General features: G+C 49.4%; 1 protein-coding gene across 15 annotated transcripts in view; it reads right to left on the bottom strand.

Annotated features, from left to right (window-relative positions):
• Positions 1 to 19,718, bottom strand: part of TMEM229B (transmembrane protein 229B) — a 72,182-nt gene that overhangs the window by 27,084 nt on the left and 25,380 nt on the right. For 2 of the 15 annotated variants that reach the window (XM_089778531.1, XM_089778530.1), the window contains exon 2: positions 2,602 to 2,903. The exons of 7 other annotated variants lie outside the window; for them this stretch is intronic. The gene's annotated coding sequence lies outside the window, so the exon portion shown is untranslated. 6 more of the 15 variants (XM_075927364.2, XR_012903496.2, XM_075927382.2 and 3 more) reach the window with 6 other exon arrangements.

Consider the following 19,718-nt stretch of genomic DNA (forward strand, 5'->3'; position numbering starts at 1 on the left):
ACTCCAGCTGCTCTGCCCCGGAGTCCTGATTCAGCCGCTGCTGATCAGTTTCAGCAGTGGCTGAATCAGGACGCCTGGGGCAGAGCAGCTGGGGTGCTGCTGGGTTGGTCCAGTAGCGCCGAGGAGCGGCCGCGCTACTGGACCAACCCAGCAGCACCCGAGCTGCTCTGCCCCAGGCGTCCCCAAGTCAGCCGCTGCTGAAACTGACCAGCGGCTGACTACAGGAAGCCCGAGGCAGAGTTGCTCTGCCCCGGGCTTCCTGGAATCAGCTGCTGATCAGTTTCAGCAGCAGCTGACTTGGGGACGCCTGGGGTTCTTAAGTTGAATCTGTATGTAAGTCGGTACTGGCATCCAGATTCAGCCGCTGTTGAAACTGATCAGTTTCAGCAGCGGCTGAATCTGGATGCCAGTTCCGACTTACATACAGATTCAACTTAAGAACAAACCTACAGTCCCTATCTTGTACGTAACCCAGGGACTGCCTGTAGGTACTTCACTCTAGAGGAGTATATTGTGTTATGTCATCTAGTCTAAGAGGTGCATTATCAGCGGCAAGCAAGACTTCAAGGGTATGTCTAGACTACATGGCTCCGTCGATGGAGCCATGTAAACTAGTTTACCCAGCATAGGCAAAGAAGCGGGGATTTAAATAATCCCTGCTTCATTAAAATAAACACGGCTGGCGCGCTGTGCCGATGATCAGCTGATCCGGCACAGCATGGCAGTCTGTTTCACGAGGCATAAGGGATCGGTCGGCAAAGGCTTCCCCAGCCGACAGATCCGTGTCTAGACTGCCACGCTGTGCCGGATCAGCTGATCGTCGGCACAGCGTGCCGGCCATGTTTATTTTAATGAAGCGGGGATTATTTAAACTCCCGCTTCTTTGCCTATGCCCGGAAAACTAGTTTACATGGCTCTGTCGATGGAGCCATGTAGTCTAGACATACCCCAACTGTTCAACTCTATCCACACTAAAAGGAAGAGATATTGATAAAATCCACAAGTATGGACTAATTTCAAAATGTATGCAATCAATCCTTATATTAAAGACACCTCACAGGGCCTGATTTGCCACTGCATTGCATCTTGTGCAGTCACTCACACCTGAATGGAGTCAATGTAAAATACTATCATTCAGATTTCGTAGCTTTATACGCTCCCTTTAAACTTAGCCTTGTGCTGGCATGCAACCTATAAAGTGAAACTGAGCAGTCTAATTTCACTGTCTGAGATGAGTAAAGTCCAAAGAACAGAAAAACAGCTTCAGTGAAGCAAAGATTTTCAAAAAATTATTTCCAGAGTAATGATAAAAATGTTATTGTGGTATTAGTCAGGCAGGCAAGGGAACTTTAAACGGTATATATACAAACTTAGATATGGGAAGCAGCTACTCTGTAGAGTGCACGTCAGAGGTTTGTGTTCAGAAGTGGCTTAAATGATCATCTGTGCACTCTCCTAATCTTGGCACTGCCTCTAACCAACCTAGCTCCCCGCCTTCAGAAATCTGCTTTAATCAGCTGTTTGTAAATAGCACCAAGAGAGCAAAAACATAACAGAGGACTGGATTAGTAACAGGAGTGTCTTGGTCATGCCTGTTTCCTCTGGCCGCACCTTTTCCCCTCCTATCCCAGCAGCATCCTATGTCATCTCTGCACCACTGAAGGATCACTCTTGCTCTGGAGTGATCCTGCCAGGGCCTGTTCCACCAGCTATAGAGGCAGTTTATGCCAGCAGTGAGATACAAAGCAGCTGCGGTGCACCCGTAGGCCTGGACACATTTTTATCTCCACATCAAGTGTTAAAGTAACACTGAGAAACTGCTTCAAAGCATTTTGAGCCAAGCAACAGCCAGTGGGTGAGGGGTTTGGGAAGACAAGAAAAAATAAAGGGAGTGCAAGAAGCAGAAACAAATGACCTACTTGCATTCTGAAGAATTTTTCCCTGAGGGATTATCATTCCCTCAGCAGTCTGGTGGTATGAATGATTTTGAGCCTGCATCACTGTTCACCCACTTAGCCTCCCAGAGCTTGGCAACCTCTTTGCTGTGGAGAGAATACAAAGGGCAGGTGCAGTGCCTGCCAGGAGCAAGGAAAGGCATTCTCATGCCAAACTGACAAAACAAAACTGAGCCTTCGATTCAGGTCTCTTGGAAAAGTCCAACAAGGTGGATGTGATCCCTGAAGAGGTCAGCCCAATTTGCCTCTGGTCTCACTTAGGTTGGCCCACTTGGAAGAGTGACCATTCTGAGGGAGCTATGGCAGAAGTCTCAGAGTGCTGGAGCTGACTCTCAGCACATCATGCTGATAGTTCACACCTGGGTAGGATCTTCTGTCTCCTGGGGGTCCACTTCACTCCTTCTGAAGGTCCCAAGATCACCCGACTTTTAGTTGCTTTAACTACACATGAAGTGGCCTGTTGTATTTGAAAAACACTGGACTTTCAGAATTCGATCAACACTCCATCTTTCACTGACTTCTAGCATGGCCATTAAACAAACATTTCTTCCTCCCTGGCAAGCGACAGCCCCACAGTACCACTCCTTCCATATCTCCCCTGTGACTGGAAGAATAACCACACTGAAAGGGCACCAGCAAAGCTTACTGTGTGTTTGGAGTCTCAGGTCATGAGCATCAGGTCAGGGTCGAGGTACATTGGGAGAATGGTGTGAGGTTCCAGGACTGGAACAGGTGAGGGTGACACAGAAAAACATGAGGTTCCTTTGCAAAGGTGTCCCAGCATTTGGATAAAGGACATGCTGCAGATCCAGAATGAGGAGCATCAGGGGAGGGTACCACAATTTGAACACCAGCTACGATACTGTGGCTCTCTTAGGACTGACATAAAACATGCCATTTTGTCAGCAATTTAGGTAGCAAAGACTTCGGAGGACATAAGGAGAAGACCTGCAGGATTCAGGGAGAAAAGGACAAGGACATGTCAGAATCAGAACTGAGGTGTATTTGTGAACTTGGCTGAAGGTATCTGGCACTACCAGCTGCAGAAGAGCTGCTTCCTTAGACTATGAGCTCTTTGGTGTAGGGACCATGTCTAATTATATAGCATAGTACCATGGAGCCCTGATGTTGGTTGTGACCTCCAGGTACTGCTAAATTAGAAATAACAAAAATCCTTTCACTTTCATAACCATATAATTCATATGGAAAAGAAAGCAAACAGTTTTCCTGGTAGGTCACTGACTAGGTGGCTCCAAGAACTATTTTCATTTCTTCAACTTTCTGCATCGCATGGACTCTTAAACTTAGCAAAGTATTTCTTCTGGAGAGCCTAAAGGCACATCTCCAAGCCAGACACAGGCATTTGCATTTAATAGTATGTTCCAAAACAGCTCAGCACAGTACTTACGAACAAGTAATTAAAGGGAATATCACTGCAGTACAGCCTCTCATTAGCAGTGTAATTAGTCTGCTGAAAATAATTAACATTCCCTTCTACAAAGAGAACAGAGGACCCATTACATTCATTACATCAGCTCTAAGCAAGCAAAACAAAGGCTCTAGAAGAAGGTCTTCCATTCAGGGAGATGGAAAAATAAGAATCCAGCAACAATGTGAATGTTTCATACCTAAGAAATCAGTGCATGCAAGTGCTATAGAGGATTGGTACATGTGTGAGTGCTACATGTAAGCATCTGGGCATATGACTGGTTGATGTATGTCAGGTGTTTGTGGGTAAGTGTAAGTGATAACAGGTGCACCCTGATGCATTGCTCAAGCAAGAAAGAGCTCATTGGCTGGGGCACTCAGCTGCAGGTCTCCTGCAGGCTGCCACACTAAGCACTATAGGCAGCCAAGCAAGCTAAAGGGGCAGCAGCCTGGGGGCATGCCTGCCCCACTGGTCTGGGACTGCCCTAGCCCCAGTGCCCTCCTCCCCCATGGTGCCATTTAGGGAGGGCAGGGTGGCTGAAGCCCCCAACCCCTCTGAGATCCATACCAGGATGCTTTGCTCTTCACCTCACTCTCAGGTTGCGAGAGGAGAACACACATAATATGCCAGCAGGCCTCTTGCTCTAGGCTGGGAGGAGGGGAGACAGAGGAGTGAGTGACTCATGCAGTGTGCTTTCCTTTTGCTCCCTGAGGGTGATGAAGGGGAATGGAAAGCAATGTCCTGGTACAAATCGGGGGGGGGGGGACTCTGCCCCCCTCCCTAAATAGCACCCTTGTCCCCCAACTCCACCTTACATTCACATACTCCTCTGAGCCCCTCCACAAACACCCCAACTCTGACTCCTGCACCCCCCCCCCACACCCTGTCCTAAGCCCACCCATCCCACAACCCTGCCCTGAGCCACCCTGGAGAAGGGTGCAATATGACAGTACCTGTAAGAAATTGAAGTTATTTTCAGCTCTGAGTGGTTTGCCCCCATCCCTTATTCATAGGAGCTGAGTCAGAAGGGACATATCTGACTCATGTCTGTGTGTGATTTGTGTGGATAAGATCGATATTTCTGGGAGGCTACATCTACACTCCAGGCTTCTTGCGCAAGAACTGTTTTGCACTAGAGTTCGTGCACAAAAGTTCTTGCACAAGAGCACGTCAACACTGCTGAAAGCACATCACAAAAGCAATGCACTTTTGTGCAAGAGAGCATCCACGCTGGCGGGATGCTCTTGTGCAAAGACCTGCCCCCCCCCGAACCACTTAGGACAGGGCAAAAAGGCACCAGTACCTTCCGGGGGCAGGTGCTGGAACCCTGCTGAGAGACGTGCTTAAAGGGATCTCCCTGGACAGCCGTTTCTCTGCTGCTGTGTGCTTTGGGACCTCTTGTAGGGACTGAAAGCTGTCGCAGTGCCTGTTGTGGTTGCCCTCAGCCTCTTTAGACACCACAGCTCTTGCCCTAGTGCCTTTGGGGACTTTTGCCTTCTCCTTGTTATGCCATGGAGCCAGGGACAGCCCTGTGCCTGTTCTGGCCCCACACGACCATTTTGGAGTGCCTGCAGCTGCTGCTCCATGCTGCCTCTCTACTCCTGCAAGAGCTTGACGCTGAGCTCAATCTGGAGTCCCTCTCCCTGGATGCGGCGGCTTCGCTGTGGTATCCCTACCTGACCATGGAGAGGTGATACTGAAGACTTGACACCACTTCCGACTGGTGGGACCGGCTGGTGCTGGAGCAATGGGACGACCAGCATTGGTTCCAGAACTTTCGGATGCAGAAGCAGACGTTCCTGGAGCTGTGTGCCTGGCTCTCCCCTGCACTCCGGAGACGCAACACCCAGCTGTGACCCACCACACAGCTACTGCTCAGTGGCAAACCAGTTTGGGGTGGGCAGGTCCACAGTGGGTGCTGTATTGATAAAGGTAAGGCCCCTGGGGGTGGGGGGGCTGCAGTCCCTGCCCGGGGGAAGAGAAGAGTCCAGGCTGGGGGCGATGAAGTGGGGAAGCCCCGTCACCCAGGGGCTTGTGCCGTCCCTCCCTCACATAGGCCTGCTGGTAGGAGGGGGGGGCCTGCAGGGCCCTGGCATATTTGGGGGGAGAGGGAATCAGAGGGGAGCAGGAACCCCTCAAGAGCTTATGTGCCCACCCAGTCTCATTCTGTGTGTTTCCTGTGTTTCTGTGTGCCCTTCTGCAGGTTGTCAGAGCCATCACAGACATCCTGCTCAAGAGGGTCATCTGCCTGCGGGATGTGGACACAACCGTGGCTGGCCTCGCTGCCCTGGGGTTCCCCAACTGCAGGGGGCCATGGATTGGACCCACATCCCCATCCAGCCACCAGAGCATCAAGCGGCCCACTTGGTCAATAGGAAGGGGTACTTCTCAATGGTGCTCCAAGCCCTTGTGGACCACTGTGTCCGCTTCACGGACATATATGTGGAGAGGTTGGGCAGGGCACATGATGCCCGCATCCTCCGAAACGCCAGCCTGTTTTGCAGGCTGGAGGTGGGCACTTTCTTCCCCCAGTGGGAACTGATGGTTGGGGATTTCTGCATGCCACTGTGCATCATGGGGGATGTGGCCTACCCCCTTATGCCGTGGCTGATGCGGCCATACACCAGATGCATGGACCCCAGCCAGGGAAGATTCAACCTCCACCTGAACCAGGCCCGCAACCAGGTGGAGTGTGCCTTCGGATGGCTGAAGGTGAGATTCCGTTGTCTGCTCACCCGTCTCGACATGGGCGAGCAGAACATCACGGAGGTGGTCGCAGCATGTTGTGTGCTGCACAACATAGTTGAGAGGAAGGGGGAGGCCTTCCTCCCGGAGTGGATGGCAGACGAGGGCCAGGTGTTCAAGCAGCCCCAGACAGCCGCCATCCGGCAGGGGCACCATGATGGGGTGTGCATAGGAGAGGCGCTCAGGGAGATGTTTTCGCAGGCCCCACAGTAGGTCACTTCTGTCTTGTGTCCACATCCCCCGCCCATCTCCAACCCTTGCTTCGCCCCCTTCCCTCACCTCCCAATAAACACAACTGTTTTCGTTAACCAAAAAATAAACTATTATTTACATTGGGGGATGAAGGGTGGGCAGTGAGAGGGGGCTCTGAACTGGGAGGGGGAGTTATTGCTGGGAGGGACGGCTCCTCCCAGTGCCTCCTCAGGTGTGGAGGCCTCGGCGCCCTTCAGGCCGGGTTGGGACAGGCAGCACAGGGACGTGGGCAGGACGGGGTGCAGCAGGAGGGGGCATAGATATGGCAGGAGGGGGCATGGGCACGGCAGGGTGGGGCAAGGCCATGCCATAGTGGATGTCATGGCCAATGTGTGACGTCAGTGAGGATATGGTGTCACACATGCAATCACAACGCTGGAGGAACTGCCCCTATGCCTGCTCCTGCCACTCCAGATCGGCTCAAAGCGTGTTGCTGACTGCCTCCTTCATCTGCTCCATGGCCTGCACGTGCTGCTGGAGGAGCTGGTCACGCTGCCTGGCTGGTCCCTGCATCATTGGTGCTGGCAGCGTGGGGCTGGATGGTCCCTTGCTCCCAGCTGGTACAGCTACAGAGAACACAGAAGATGGCAAGGTGGTCAGTCAGCCCTGCACACAATTTCCCTGAGCCTTGTGCCCTCCTCCATGACCCATATGTTACACCACAAACTGTGGCTTGGGCCCAATCGATCCCCTGTGTGTATTCACATAAGGATTAGTTCTAAATCCTGGGAATGAAGTGATCCTCCATGGATTGTAACACAGGGGGAGACACATCACTGTGAATGAAGACCCCTTGTCTGTGTCCTAGCCACTTGGCATGCTGTATCTATTTGTCTAGCACGGTGTACACTCCCTCTCAAAGGTAGAGCACATGGCTTCTACTCGTCACTTTGAGCATAAACCATGATGCTGTAGTCATGTTTGAGTACACATCCACAATGCATGGGAGCAAGCGTGGCAGATAAGGTCTGGGTTCTCGGACTACTGTCAACTGATTGCCTCGGAGACGCAGCCAGGGCTGCTGGGAGTATACTGTCCCTGCAGCAAGACTCAGTGGGCCAGAGGCCCGGGCTACCTGCTTCCCCGCTCCTCCTTCCCCCAGCCCTTGGACAAGTAGCCCAGGGAAGTATGTGGTCACAGTGGGAGGGGGATTCCCTCGGGGGCAGTAGGGAGGCCAGGAGCAGCATAGAGGCTCTGTGGGGGCTGCACTCATAGGGCTGGCTCTCTGCGCTTTTTCCAGGAGCAACTGCTGTGTCACACGGGCAGGCATGGCTGCGTACTGTCTGTATGCGACGTCCTTCGGGATGTGCGGGGTCTGGCCTGCGCCCTTGGGACTTGGCTGCCCTGGAGCTGCCTGCCGCGTCCACATGCCACCCAGTCAGGCTGCATGTGGTTGCATGTGCTGCGTACTGCTACACAGCATGCAGCTGGGACTGCCCGAGTGACACTCCCCCCCTCCCCTGGCACCCGCCTCCCCCACCTTTGCAAGTGCAACTGCTACACTCACCGGAGGATCCATCACCGGCCTCAGACCAGTACTGGGAGACGTCCTGGTTGCTGGGCACTGGCTCCAGGTGGAGGGTGATTGTGGCTGGGTGGTCCTCTCCCTCATCCTCAGAGGTGGTGGTCAGGTCACCCTGCTCCTCCAGGTCAGGCAGCCTGACCACCGGGGTGCGCAGTCTGGTGTCCACCATGGGAGAGGGCCCTTGGACCTCTGTCTCCCCCATGATGGCGTGCAGGCGCTCGTAGTGGGGGCAAGTGTCAGCTCCACCCCCCCCCCACCTTCACTGGCTCTCACATATGCCAGGCACGGCTCCTTAACCTTAGCCCAGACCTGTTCCAGGGTTCAGGCCGGGTGTCCCTGGTCCGCCAGTGCCTGGGCCACGCGGCCAAAGATGTTGGCGTTGCAGCGCCGAAACCAGGATCGTGAAGGGCTTCCTTCTGCCCTCACAGGTCCAGGAGGGTCTCGACCTCAGCCCCGGCCCAGCCTGTGGCAAGCTGCTTGGTGCCCCTTCGTGGCTGCTGAAAACTGTGGGGTGGCTCCTGGAATGGTTGTGCAGGCTCACGAAGTGGCTCTGGGGCAGACATCTGGGCTTCTGAGCTGCAGCAGGCAGAGCCATCTGTGGACAGCTGCCGGCTGTGCTGCTGCTCCCATGCGGCGTCTGCAGGATGTATGCGCCTTTAAAGGGGGGTCCAGCAAGCAGGAAGTAGTGAGCTGTGAGTGCAGGTACAGAGCATCCAAGCAGCCAGCTGCGTTTTTTCCTGGAGGCCAGTTCTTGCACAAAAACTCCCTGCTGCCCGTTCACACTGCCTCCTTGTGCAAGAGCACTTGCTCAAGAAGGCTTTTTCCTTGTACGAAGCATCAGAGCTCTTGCGCAAGAAGCCCTCAGTTCCGACCCTGTACTGTAAATTTATTTGCACAAGAACACATGTGCAGTGTAGACTCTCTGCAAGTTTTTGGGCAAGAACGGCCATTCTTGTGCAAGAAGCCTGCAGTGTAGATGTAGCCCAAGTGTACAAGTCAGCGCGACAAGTCAGGGTAAGTTGTATGTATGAGTTCACGTGACAGGGGAGTGTGTGACAAAGCCACTGGCATATGTATGTTTGTGACTGTTGTGTAATCGGGGTGGGGGGGTGTACCAGTGAAAGAGGCAAAGGAATGTCACTCTTCAGCACCGCCTTTCTGAACTCAGCCTTTCAAAAAAGGCAGCATTGTACCTCTTAAATCTGCTATGTTAGCTCAAGGCCATTCCCCACACCCAAAGAAAAAATAGACCAACCCACATTCTGTGCCCTTCCATCCTGTTCTCAATTGACAAATCACTAGCTGTAACAATGAAAGATCCTGCTCTCTCAGCATCTCCTGAAAGCCAAGTTTAAAATGTTTTCACTTTCAATTATTAAGTCAGGTCCATCCCCTTCCTATAAAAAAATTCATAGGTTATTAAAAAAAACCAGGACCCCTCCTGAGAATACTATAAACCACAATTTCATGATCTCCATGCAGCCTTCATCACTTATGACTCACATGTGCAAGTGAAGTGATGTGTGTGTATGAGAGACAGAAGCATGTGTGTTCAAAGGCTGTGCCAATGATCAGTTAACGTGTATTGAATGTGTTAGATATGATCCTGTGATTAAGACGTGTTTGAGATTGGTCTGCGTGTGGTCTGGATGTGTTAGGTGTGAGTAATAGTGGTTTGTAGCAAGTGCAAGAGCAAGGGATATGGGTCATCATAATCTTGTACTTACAATATCACTGTTGCTGCTGCAGACGCTACTGTATTATCCCAAAATCCATGTGAAGTGGCTGCAAATGAGCAATGGTTTCCAGTGCGCTTGTATTCATAGTTAGTTCAGGGGACACAGCAAACACTATAAACATAAGTACCCACGCTTGCCTGTCTTGTGATTTCCCTCCGGGTTGTGTGACTTCGATACATTTCTCTTGGTATGAGTGTTGAGCTCCACAGTTACATTGCTATGAAATCGACCCCAACACAAATCCAAAGCCCAGCTTGGTTTGTCTATTTCTTTATCTAATGAGCAATTTGTTATTCCATGGCATCCAGTCTCCCCTCTTTCCAGATTAATGTTCATCAGTAGTTTGGAAATATTCTCGTAGGTGGTGGCGGCAAAAGAAAGCCTCAAGGTCACCACAAAATTGAATCCAGTTAGTGGGGAAGGTGGGGCAGAAACAACAGCAACTACCTCAACCCACCGGATAATATTGTTAACCTCTCTAGCTACAAACTCAACCCAGCAGAAGAGTCTGTCTTATCCCGGGGGCTTCTTTCTGCCCCACCTCCCCCACTAACTGGATTCAATTTTGTGGTGACCTTGAGGCTTTCTTTCGCCACCTCCGCATACAAGAATATTTCCAAACTACCGATGAACATCAATCTAACCAACCAGATTCCCCCAATCAACACCAAAAGAAAAACAATTCTATATGGACTCCCCCTGACGGTCGGAATTACAATCTGGATTTCTATATACAATGCTTCTGCAACAATGCACAGACTGACATTATTCACAAACAACAAGCGACATACAATCTGAGTCGCGCTGAACACTATGCCATCCAGAGTCTAAAAAACAACCTGGACATTATAATCAAACCAGCTGACAAAGCGGGTGCTGTGGTCATTATGAATAAATCTGACTATGACCAGGAGGCAACTGGACAACTCTCCAACACCACATTTTACAAACCTCTCTCCTCTGATCCTACTTCAGAATACCAAAAGAAACTACATTGTCTCCTTAAAAAACTCCCTACTCGGGACCAAATCCACACAGACACACCTTGCCTACGTGTACACTGGCATGATTTTCCGGAAATGCTTTTAACGGAAAAGTTTTGTCCTGTAGATTGGCAGGACACTTTTCCACAAAAGCACTTTTTGCGGAAAAGCGTCCGTGGCCAATATAGACGCGCTTTTCCGCAAAAAAGCCCCGATCGCCATTTTATCCATCGGGGCTTTTTTGTGGAAAACAGCACTGTGCTGTCTACACTGGCCCTTTTGCGCAAATGATTTGTGCAAGAGGGCTTTTGCCCGAACAGGAGCAGCATAGTATTTCCACAAGAACACTGACGATCTTACATGAGATCGTCAAGTGTTCTTGCGGAAATTCAAGCGGCCAGTGTAGACAGCTGGCAAGTTTTTCCGCAAAAGCAGATGATTTTGCGGAAAAACTTGCCAGTCTAGACACAGTCCCTTCTGAACCCCAACCAGGATTGTTCTATCTGCTTCCCAAAATCCATAAACCTGGACACCCCAGATGCCCCATCATCTCAGGTATCGGCACGCTCACTACTGGATTATCCAGCTATGTAGACTCTCGTCTCAAACCCTACGCAACCAACACTCCCACCTATCTCCGAGATACTACTGACTTCCTAGAAAACTACAAAACATCGATAACCTCCCTGATGACGCCATCCTTGTTACCATGGATGTAGAAGCTCTCTACACCAACATCCCACATGAAGACGGATTACAAGCAATTAGAAACACTATCCCAGAGAATACCACTGCCAGTCTGGTAGCAGACCTGTGTAACTTTATTCTCACCCACAATTACTTCCAATTTGGGGACAACTTATACCTCCAGATCAGCGGCACAGCCATGGGTACCCGCATGGCCCCACAGTACGCGAACATCTTTATGGCTGACTTAGAACAACGTTTCCTCAGATCCCGTCCCCTTTTACTTCTTCTCTACTTACGCTACATCGATGACATCTTTATGATCTGGACCCATGGCCAAGAAACACTGGATGCATTCCACAGAGATTTTAACAACCTACGCCCCACCATCAATCTCAGCCTGGACCATTCTACACGAGAGATCCATTTCCTGGACACCATAGTACAAATCACCAATGTAAATTAGACACCACACTCTACAGAAAACCCACTGACTTCTACAGTTACCTACATGCCTCCAGCTCCCATCCAGGACACACCATACGATCCATCATCTATAGCCAAGCCCTTAGATACAATTGCATCTTCTCTAATCCCACTGACAGAGACCAGAAACTTCAGGATTTCTACCAAGCATTTATAAACCTCAATTACCCACCCAGAGAAATAAAAAAAACTAATTGAAAGAGCCAGACGAATACCCAGAAACCATCTACTTCAAGACAGACCCAAGAAAACCAACAATAGAACACCACTTGTCATCACCTATAGCCTCTAACTTAAACCCGTCCAACGCATTATTAATAAACTACAACCTATACTGGAACAGGATACTACCCTCCGAGAGGCTCTGGGAGACAGACCCATAGTCTCCTATAGACAACCACCTAACCTCAGGATGATTCTTACCTACAACTACAGGACATACCACACTAATACCAACCCTGGAACTTTCCCTGGCAACAAACCCCGGTGCCAGCTTTGTCCACATATATACTCTGCTGACACCATTATTGGACCTAACCATGCCTATTACAAGATCAAGAACACATATTCCTGTTCATCCAGAAATATAATTTATGACATCATGTGCCTAAAGTGTCCGTCTGCTATGTACATTGGACAAACTTCTCAGACACTTCGCCAAAGAATCAATGCACATAAAACAGACATCAGGCTCTCTCACAGAGAGAAAGCTGTTGCTTGCCATTTCATCCAGACTGACTATTCTCTCAATGACCTTAAAACATGCATATTGCTTCAAAGAGACTTTAACTCCAGACTTCAAAGAGAAGATTCAGAATTGTCATTCATGCTTAAATTTGACACTTTATGTAGGGGTCTAAACAAAGACTCTAATTATCTCACCCAGAACAAAGATAGCTTCCCCAATTATCACCCCAATGTCATTACCTCACAGAAACTTCCCCTATTATCACCCCTAATGTTATTACCTCACAGATACTAACCTTCCCCCCTCACTTCCACTCTGTTCTAAAATTTGAGTTGTCAATTTCACATGCGTTCATTTTTTTTATTGTATCACTTTGGTATAAATAGTTGTGCCAATTTTCTTCACAAATTGATTGGAGAAAGTGGATCTGGCCCACTAAAGCTCATCACCTAATAAACCATCTTGTTAGTCTTTAAAGTGCTACATCGTTCTGTCTTTTGTTTCAGCTTGACCAGACTAACACGGCTGCATCTCTATTACTTAAGATGGTAGATATCACAAAAAGCACACGACATGCATGGGGTTAATTCCTGCCATAAGTGGCCAGTCATCTCTAGAGCTGCTGCGATTACAGTGAGGGGAAAGCCATCTGAGGGCATGTCTGTAAAACAGGGCTAAGCTTGAAATAAGCTATGCGACTTGAGCTACACCATTTGCTTATTTCAAATTTGGGCCCATCTACACAGCACTTATTTCGAGGTGGAGCACTCTTCCTCTGACTTCCCTTTTTCCTCATACAATGAGGTTTACAGAGTAAGAAGCATGAAGTCAGAGTAAGAAGCACGTTATTTCGAATTTATTTCAAAATAACGGGCTTGCTATGTAGATGCACACTATGTTATTTTGGAATGAGAGAAACGTCCGTTATTCCAAAATAATGCTAGTGTGTAGACATGCCCTGAAGGAGTCTGACTGTCTGCAAGCTGGGACAAACCCTTCGGGGCCAATAGGAATTCTGAGGGATGTGGAGAAGAGATGGATGAATGTTGATTAATCTAATTGGCAGCCTCCTTTGACCAGAGCTAATGGAGTGCTTTCATCAGAGCCGTAAATGCCAGAGCTGTAACAGGGGCAGGATGATGATGAAAAGAGTGGTTGGAGGGGTTCTTAGCATAAACCAGCAGCAAGGAATGAGTGAATTAGAGGAAAGGTCTCTGCAGCCTAATATACAAATGATGTGCTTAGGAACAGGTACCACATTGACAGCCCTGGAAATTAAAGCCCTTTTTTCTCCTCAGTTCAGCCTTCCCTCATTCTGCTCTGCCAAAAACCCCTCACTCCAGACCCAACCGGATCTTCTGTGTGGGCAGGAGGGGAAATCAGACTCTCTAGACCGGTGATTCCAACAAAGTTGCCAAACATGATGTGGCCAATTGCGCAGTAGCAAATGAGCTGAAACAACCAGCTCATTTCACATAGGCTGTGCCATAGCCATTTAACATCTTCTCTTCCAGCAAGACAGGCCAGGCTGGGAAAAATCCTCTTTCATGTCTTAGGAACTTTTGGCAGGGAACACCTGCACTGTTTTCTAACATGGACTCACAAGAGACCACTTGGCATAAACTTGTGTTCAAGGTACAGAGTCCCCTCCCAAAACAAAGAGCCACTGCCCAATAGCCCATCACATACACCTCCTTGTAGGAAATGGACTTCCCAGCTTAGCCCCACCTTAGCCCCAGCTCAATTACTCACCCAGAAAACAGCTGCTCCTAATTTTGCTGAGTGGCACTGCTTCCTAACAGCACTGCTTGCAGAAGGAGCAAAGATCGTACAATACCTTTCTTGGCCTGGGAAATGTCACCATAACATTGCAAGAGACACAGCTTGCTGGAGGACAAGCTGAGAGAAGTGGCAATCACAGTCTGTAGGGTTTTGTCCCCGTGGCTTTGGAAGCAGATCCGTCTGCATATTCAGTGACTAGAACTCAGAGAAGCCTAAATGGATGGAACACACAGGAGGCATTTGAGGGATGAATAATTCATAGCCTTGTTCAGCTGCCAATATCTCCAGTTTGTTTTGTTGTTTTTTTATGCCCACACGGTGCTTGATTTTTGTTTTAACAGTAATGGGAGATGTCTGTGCTTCCTTTGATGGTTCTTGAGGGCAAGCGATAAGCAGCACCTGCACTACTCACACCAGCTTTTTTTAATAACCTTGCTCACAGCATCTTCATTAACACAACACTTGGTTTTTTTCCAACAGCTCAGTCCACTAGCAGCTTTCTGAGGATCCCTGCTGACACCTGGTTTATTGTAACCTTGCTACAATGCTGGCCTGAACTTTACAGTTCAGCTGAGCAAAGGACAGCAGGATCACATTTGGAGCCCCAGGCAGCAGCTTACATTGCAGAAATGCTGACATGGATAACTTTAAGCAATCAACCATATCTCTGTCCCTCCCCAGCTGACAGGGATCCATGAGAATCACCCAGTCCCCATCTACAAATTCAGCTGGACAATGCAGTCCAGCTGTGCAATGTAAAATGAATTGTTAACTAAAGAAGTATCCATGGGGTACCAGAGAGGTTGGGAAGTTAAGGGATGTCACAGTCTCAATTTGGGCAGGATTTCCCCCAGTAGTAGGAGTGAACAATGTCAGAGCCAAAGATCCTTTGAAGGAACCACTCAGAATGAGCCCCAAAGGGACAGCTGACAATCCAAGGAAGAATGGAGAATTGGGTCCATGTGAATTAAGGATGTTAGAAAACATTCATTTTTGTAAACATGTAACTGCAGAATTTTTCAGCGGTTATATGTTTGCACACGGGGGGGAGGGCAGTTTAAAAGCTGGCTTTCCACATGTACCAACTCCTGCCTGCCTCCACATCTCCCCCATGCTCATGCTATTTGGGGAGGGTGAACCCAGGCTTATCAGTTAATTGTGTAAATGACTACACACTAACATGCCTAATGTGAATTGCATATACTGTATTCCACATGGAGATATTAGGGGAATTGCCTAATTATGGACAGAGTGATAATATAAGATAAAGCAGGCCATGAAATATTGAAGTACCAGGAGCAATTAATGAAAACTGGTCCACATTGGGGTAACAAATGCTTGAACTGCTGCAGGTTGTACCAATCAGATCATCTCTCATTTTAGATGCACAATGCACACTACAGCTCTACCAAGCATTCCACATAAGCACCACAGGGGTTGTGGATTGTTACACTGCTGTCAAGCAGTGCTGCCTGGCACCTAAAGTTGATGGTGATCATCCACCATGCTAATTTACACCCACTCTGCAACTAGTGTAAATGACTACATAAGACACAGAGCTCTGGTGAATTGAGCCCAATAGACTTATACTACTGTCAAACTGGAGAAACACAATAGTGAATCAAGCATTGATATTATGCATCAACTCTTTTGCTGAGCCAGGAACAGAATCTAGATCTTCTGACATACCTCTGTGCTTTATCCTCAAGCTATTCCATTTGTCACCTGCTGTTTTCCTTCAGACCCTAGCTACTGTTTGCTGGGCTTATTTTTATTGGCTCTGACTTCACCTGTTTGTGATGTATTAACATTATGATGTGGTATGATTACCACACTATGTTTAAGCAACTAATTATGAGTGACCAGAACAATGTGATGCAAAAACAGAGAAAGAAAACCAGAGGCAGCATGGTCCAGTGGGTAGGGCATGGGACTGGAACTCAGGAAACCAGAGTTCTATTGAGTGCCCTGCCACTGACCTGCAGCGTAACCTTGAGCAAGTCACTTCAACTCTGTGCCTCTGTTTTCCCCTTTATCTGTCATTTCATCTTTTTAGATTCTAAGTGCCACGGATGCAGGACCACCTGCACCTCACACCCCTTCTCTGGTCTCTGAGTACTCCTCCCCCCACACACACACGTCTTAGGTCTCGGGCCTTTACCTTTCCTAAGCTGGAATCCCATGATTCTGATACTGCTTACTCCCAACAGATCTGACTGGGATTGGCTCGTACGGGTCTTCCCTTCAGGAGCTTGTGAAAAAATAGCATTTTTTAAAACCAAAGTGTTGTCTGATCTGAACAGTAGGAACAAAGGTAACATAAAATGAGAGTTTAAATAATAGCAGAGTAACATGCATGTGTCTCTTTTACCTAAAAGCTTTATGATCCCCTGGGTGCTTAGGAAGGCATAACTCTTTCAGAACCCCAAGGAGATATTTTTTGTTTGTTCTCCACACACAGCTCCCTGACAAGCGCCTCATCTGGGCTCAGAGCCTTACATTTTTACTGTGCATTGCTTACCAATGCTAGGACCCAAAAGATCAATCTGCTTAACTGGGCTAGCACTAAGGAAGTCAATAATTCATCTATTATTACTGAGAAGTCCCTGGTCCTTCACAGTAAGATCCTTGGACCACAGATGCTTACTAATTTCTTGTAAAGCACCTAGCACAAAGGGGATCCCAATCTCAGTTGCAGCCTTTAGATCACTGGTTTCAAATTCCCAGCCCATGGGTCAGTCTTGGCGGGAGTGAATGCACAAACCAGCCCGGGACTCCCGGCAGGCCTGAGGAGCCTGTTCGTTATCAGCCCCAAAGCCCCATTCCTTCCTGCCATTGCCCTGCCCTCTGCCCCACAGTACCCCAGACCGCCATCACCCAGCTTTGGAGATCACCAGGGAGGGTCTGGTGCTGCATAGCGGTAGTGGTCACACCCCGCCCGGCACTCCCTGTGGTGGCAGGAGCCATGGGGAAGCAGAGCACAGTGGGCAGCACTTAGGGTTGCCAGGTGTCCAGTTTTCACCCGAACAGTCTGGTATTTGCGGACTCTGTCCGGAAAAAAAAAACAGGAAATACCAGACACGTGCAATGTCCGGTATTTCCTGTTTCCCTGGGATGGAAGCCCGGTGAGGACAATTTTCCCCTGCCGCGTCTGGTGGAGGCAGGGGAGTGAGGAGCACGGCAGAGTCTAGAGAAGGGGGGCAAGAGAGGGCACTTGCCAGGCACCATGCCAGGGGGGCCCCGAGCTGGGCTGGGAGCGGAGCGCATGCTGCTCTGGCCCACATGACCAGCAGAGACCGGGAGCTGGCCACGTGATATCTCCCTCTCTCCACAATGCAAGCCAAGGCAGCCGGGCCAGGTGGCAGGAGCGGTCGCTTTAAATGTCAAATTGTTCCTCCGTGCCTGGCTCTGCAGGGGGGAGGGGGAAATTTGATTGGTATGGGGCTCCCGACACTGGGGATGCCTGCCTCAGGGGGAGGGGGAGTGCACTGGGATGGGAGGTACTAGGGGGGCCTGGGTCTGAGGCACGGGTGAGTGCACTGGGATGGAGGGGCACTAGGTGGGCCTGGCTCTGAGGCAGGGGTGAGTGCATAGAGATGGGGGATGCTGCAGGGGCCTGGCTCAGGGGGAGGGGGAGGTGCCAAACTGGATGGAATGGTGAAACTTTTGCTTAACAACTTTGGTCTCCCCCCCCCCTTTTTTTTTCCTTGACAGAATTTTTTCTGGGTAGGGTTGGTTTTTTTGGCAGGGGAAGGGGTGTTCGGTATTTTTTGTTAAACCATCTGGCAACCCTAGCAGCACTTCCTGTCTCTCAGGGTACGGCACCCCTTCTGGTGGCAGCAGGAAGTCAGTATGCACACCAGAGATTGTCAGGCAGCCTAGTCTGCAACTGCACAATGGCCTAAATAGCGGTTTTAATACTTCAGTGGTGTGAGCAAACCACCAGCCAGCTGATTACTCAGGCCTCCTGGAGAGGAGTGAACAACAGTCTGGGCTACGGCCCTCTGAGTGAGGGCTGAGCAATTAAATAGTCTATATTGCCAATCTCAAGATAAGGCTGGGGTAGAGGGATCTGGGCCCACCCTGCTCCACCAGGTCCCAGCCCAGGGCCCTAGACATGGCAGGCTGTCCCAGCTGGGTTAGCAGGGAAACATGCAGCAGCTGCCACACATCCTGGGCTAATTCCTATTGCACTGTTGCTGCTGAGACCTGGCTTTTAGTGCTGAAGTCAGAGGGCTATTATTGCAGGCTCTCTGCAGGGCCTTCTGTCTCCTGGGGCAGTGGTTTGCCTTTATTTTCTGCTCCCAATCATGGGTTTGGTTGAGGGCTTAGCTCCCTGGGAAGGATATCTGTCTCCTTCCCTAACTGGCCCAAAGAGCTGGACTGCAGGACCCTGTTCTTGTACCTCATGCCCTGCCCCTGGCACTTCCTCCACAGGGGCATGGTGAGGTTAGATGCAGGGGAGAGCAGGAGGGGAAAAGAGTGGCGTTAACCCCTGCTGTGCTAGAGAGAGGCCACTCTCCCTCCCTACACCAAGTAATAAACAATAAATCCTTGCTAAAAATCAGCACAAAGCTCTCCTGTAATAACTCAGTAGTTTTCCCTACAGTTGTCTGTTGCCCCTATTATATTGTCCGAAGGAATATAAAACCCAACCAAAAGGCGACTGAGATGACAGTTAATATGTGATGGGTGATGTTGTCTTAAGTTACCGAGTAGAAATTGTATAGAAGTAGTCCCTTGTAGTCCAAGTCCCATTGTACTAGGCACGGTGCATACATATCGTTACAGGATATCATGACCATCCAAGGGCCTGTCTACACATGGAGGCTATGTCTACACTGGGACTCTTTTCTGGAAATGCTTAAAACGGAACAGTTTTCTGTTATATGTATTTCCGGAAAAAGCGCGTCTACATTGGCAGGATGCTTTTCCGGAAACAGTGCTTTTCCGGAAAAGCGTCCGTGGCCAATGTAGACGCGCTTTTCCGGAAAAAAGCCCCAATCGTCATTTTCGCGATTGGGGCTTTTTTGCAGAAAAGACTGCTGTGCTGTCTACACTGGCTCTTTTCCGAAACAGTTTTTCCGGAAAAGGACTTTTGCCCGAACGGGAGCAGCATAGTTTTTCCGGAAAAACACTGACAATTTTACAGTAGATCGTCATTGCTTTTCCGGAAAAGCAAGCGGCCAGTATAGACAGCTGGCAAGTTATTCTGGAAAAGCGGCTGCTTTTCCAGAATAAGTGGCCCAGTGTAGACAGCCGGAATGTTCCTGACACCTATTTCAGAATAAGACTGCCTTGTCTGTGCATTAATCTAAACAGGAACAAGGCACTTTTAGTGTGGAAAAAGATTATCCAGGGCATGGAGTTAAATCCAGAGGTGAAAGTAAGTGGGTGCACTCTGGTATGCAGCACCAGAAAGAGCTGGCTGAACTGCAGCAAAAGCC

The sequence above is a fragment of the Pelodiscus sinensis genome, chromosome 5 (assembly GCF_052426305.1).
Source record: "Pelodiscus sinensis isolate ZL-2025 chromosome 5, ASM5242630v1, whole genome shotgun sequence".
Classification (NCBI taxonomy): Eukaryota; Metazoa; Chordata; order Testudines; family Trionychidae; genus Pelodiscus; species Pelodiscus sinensis.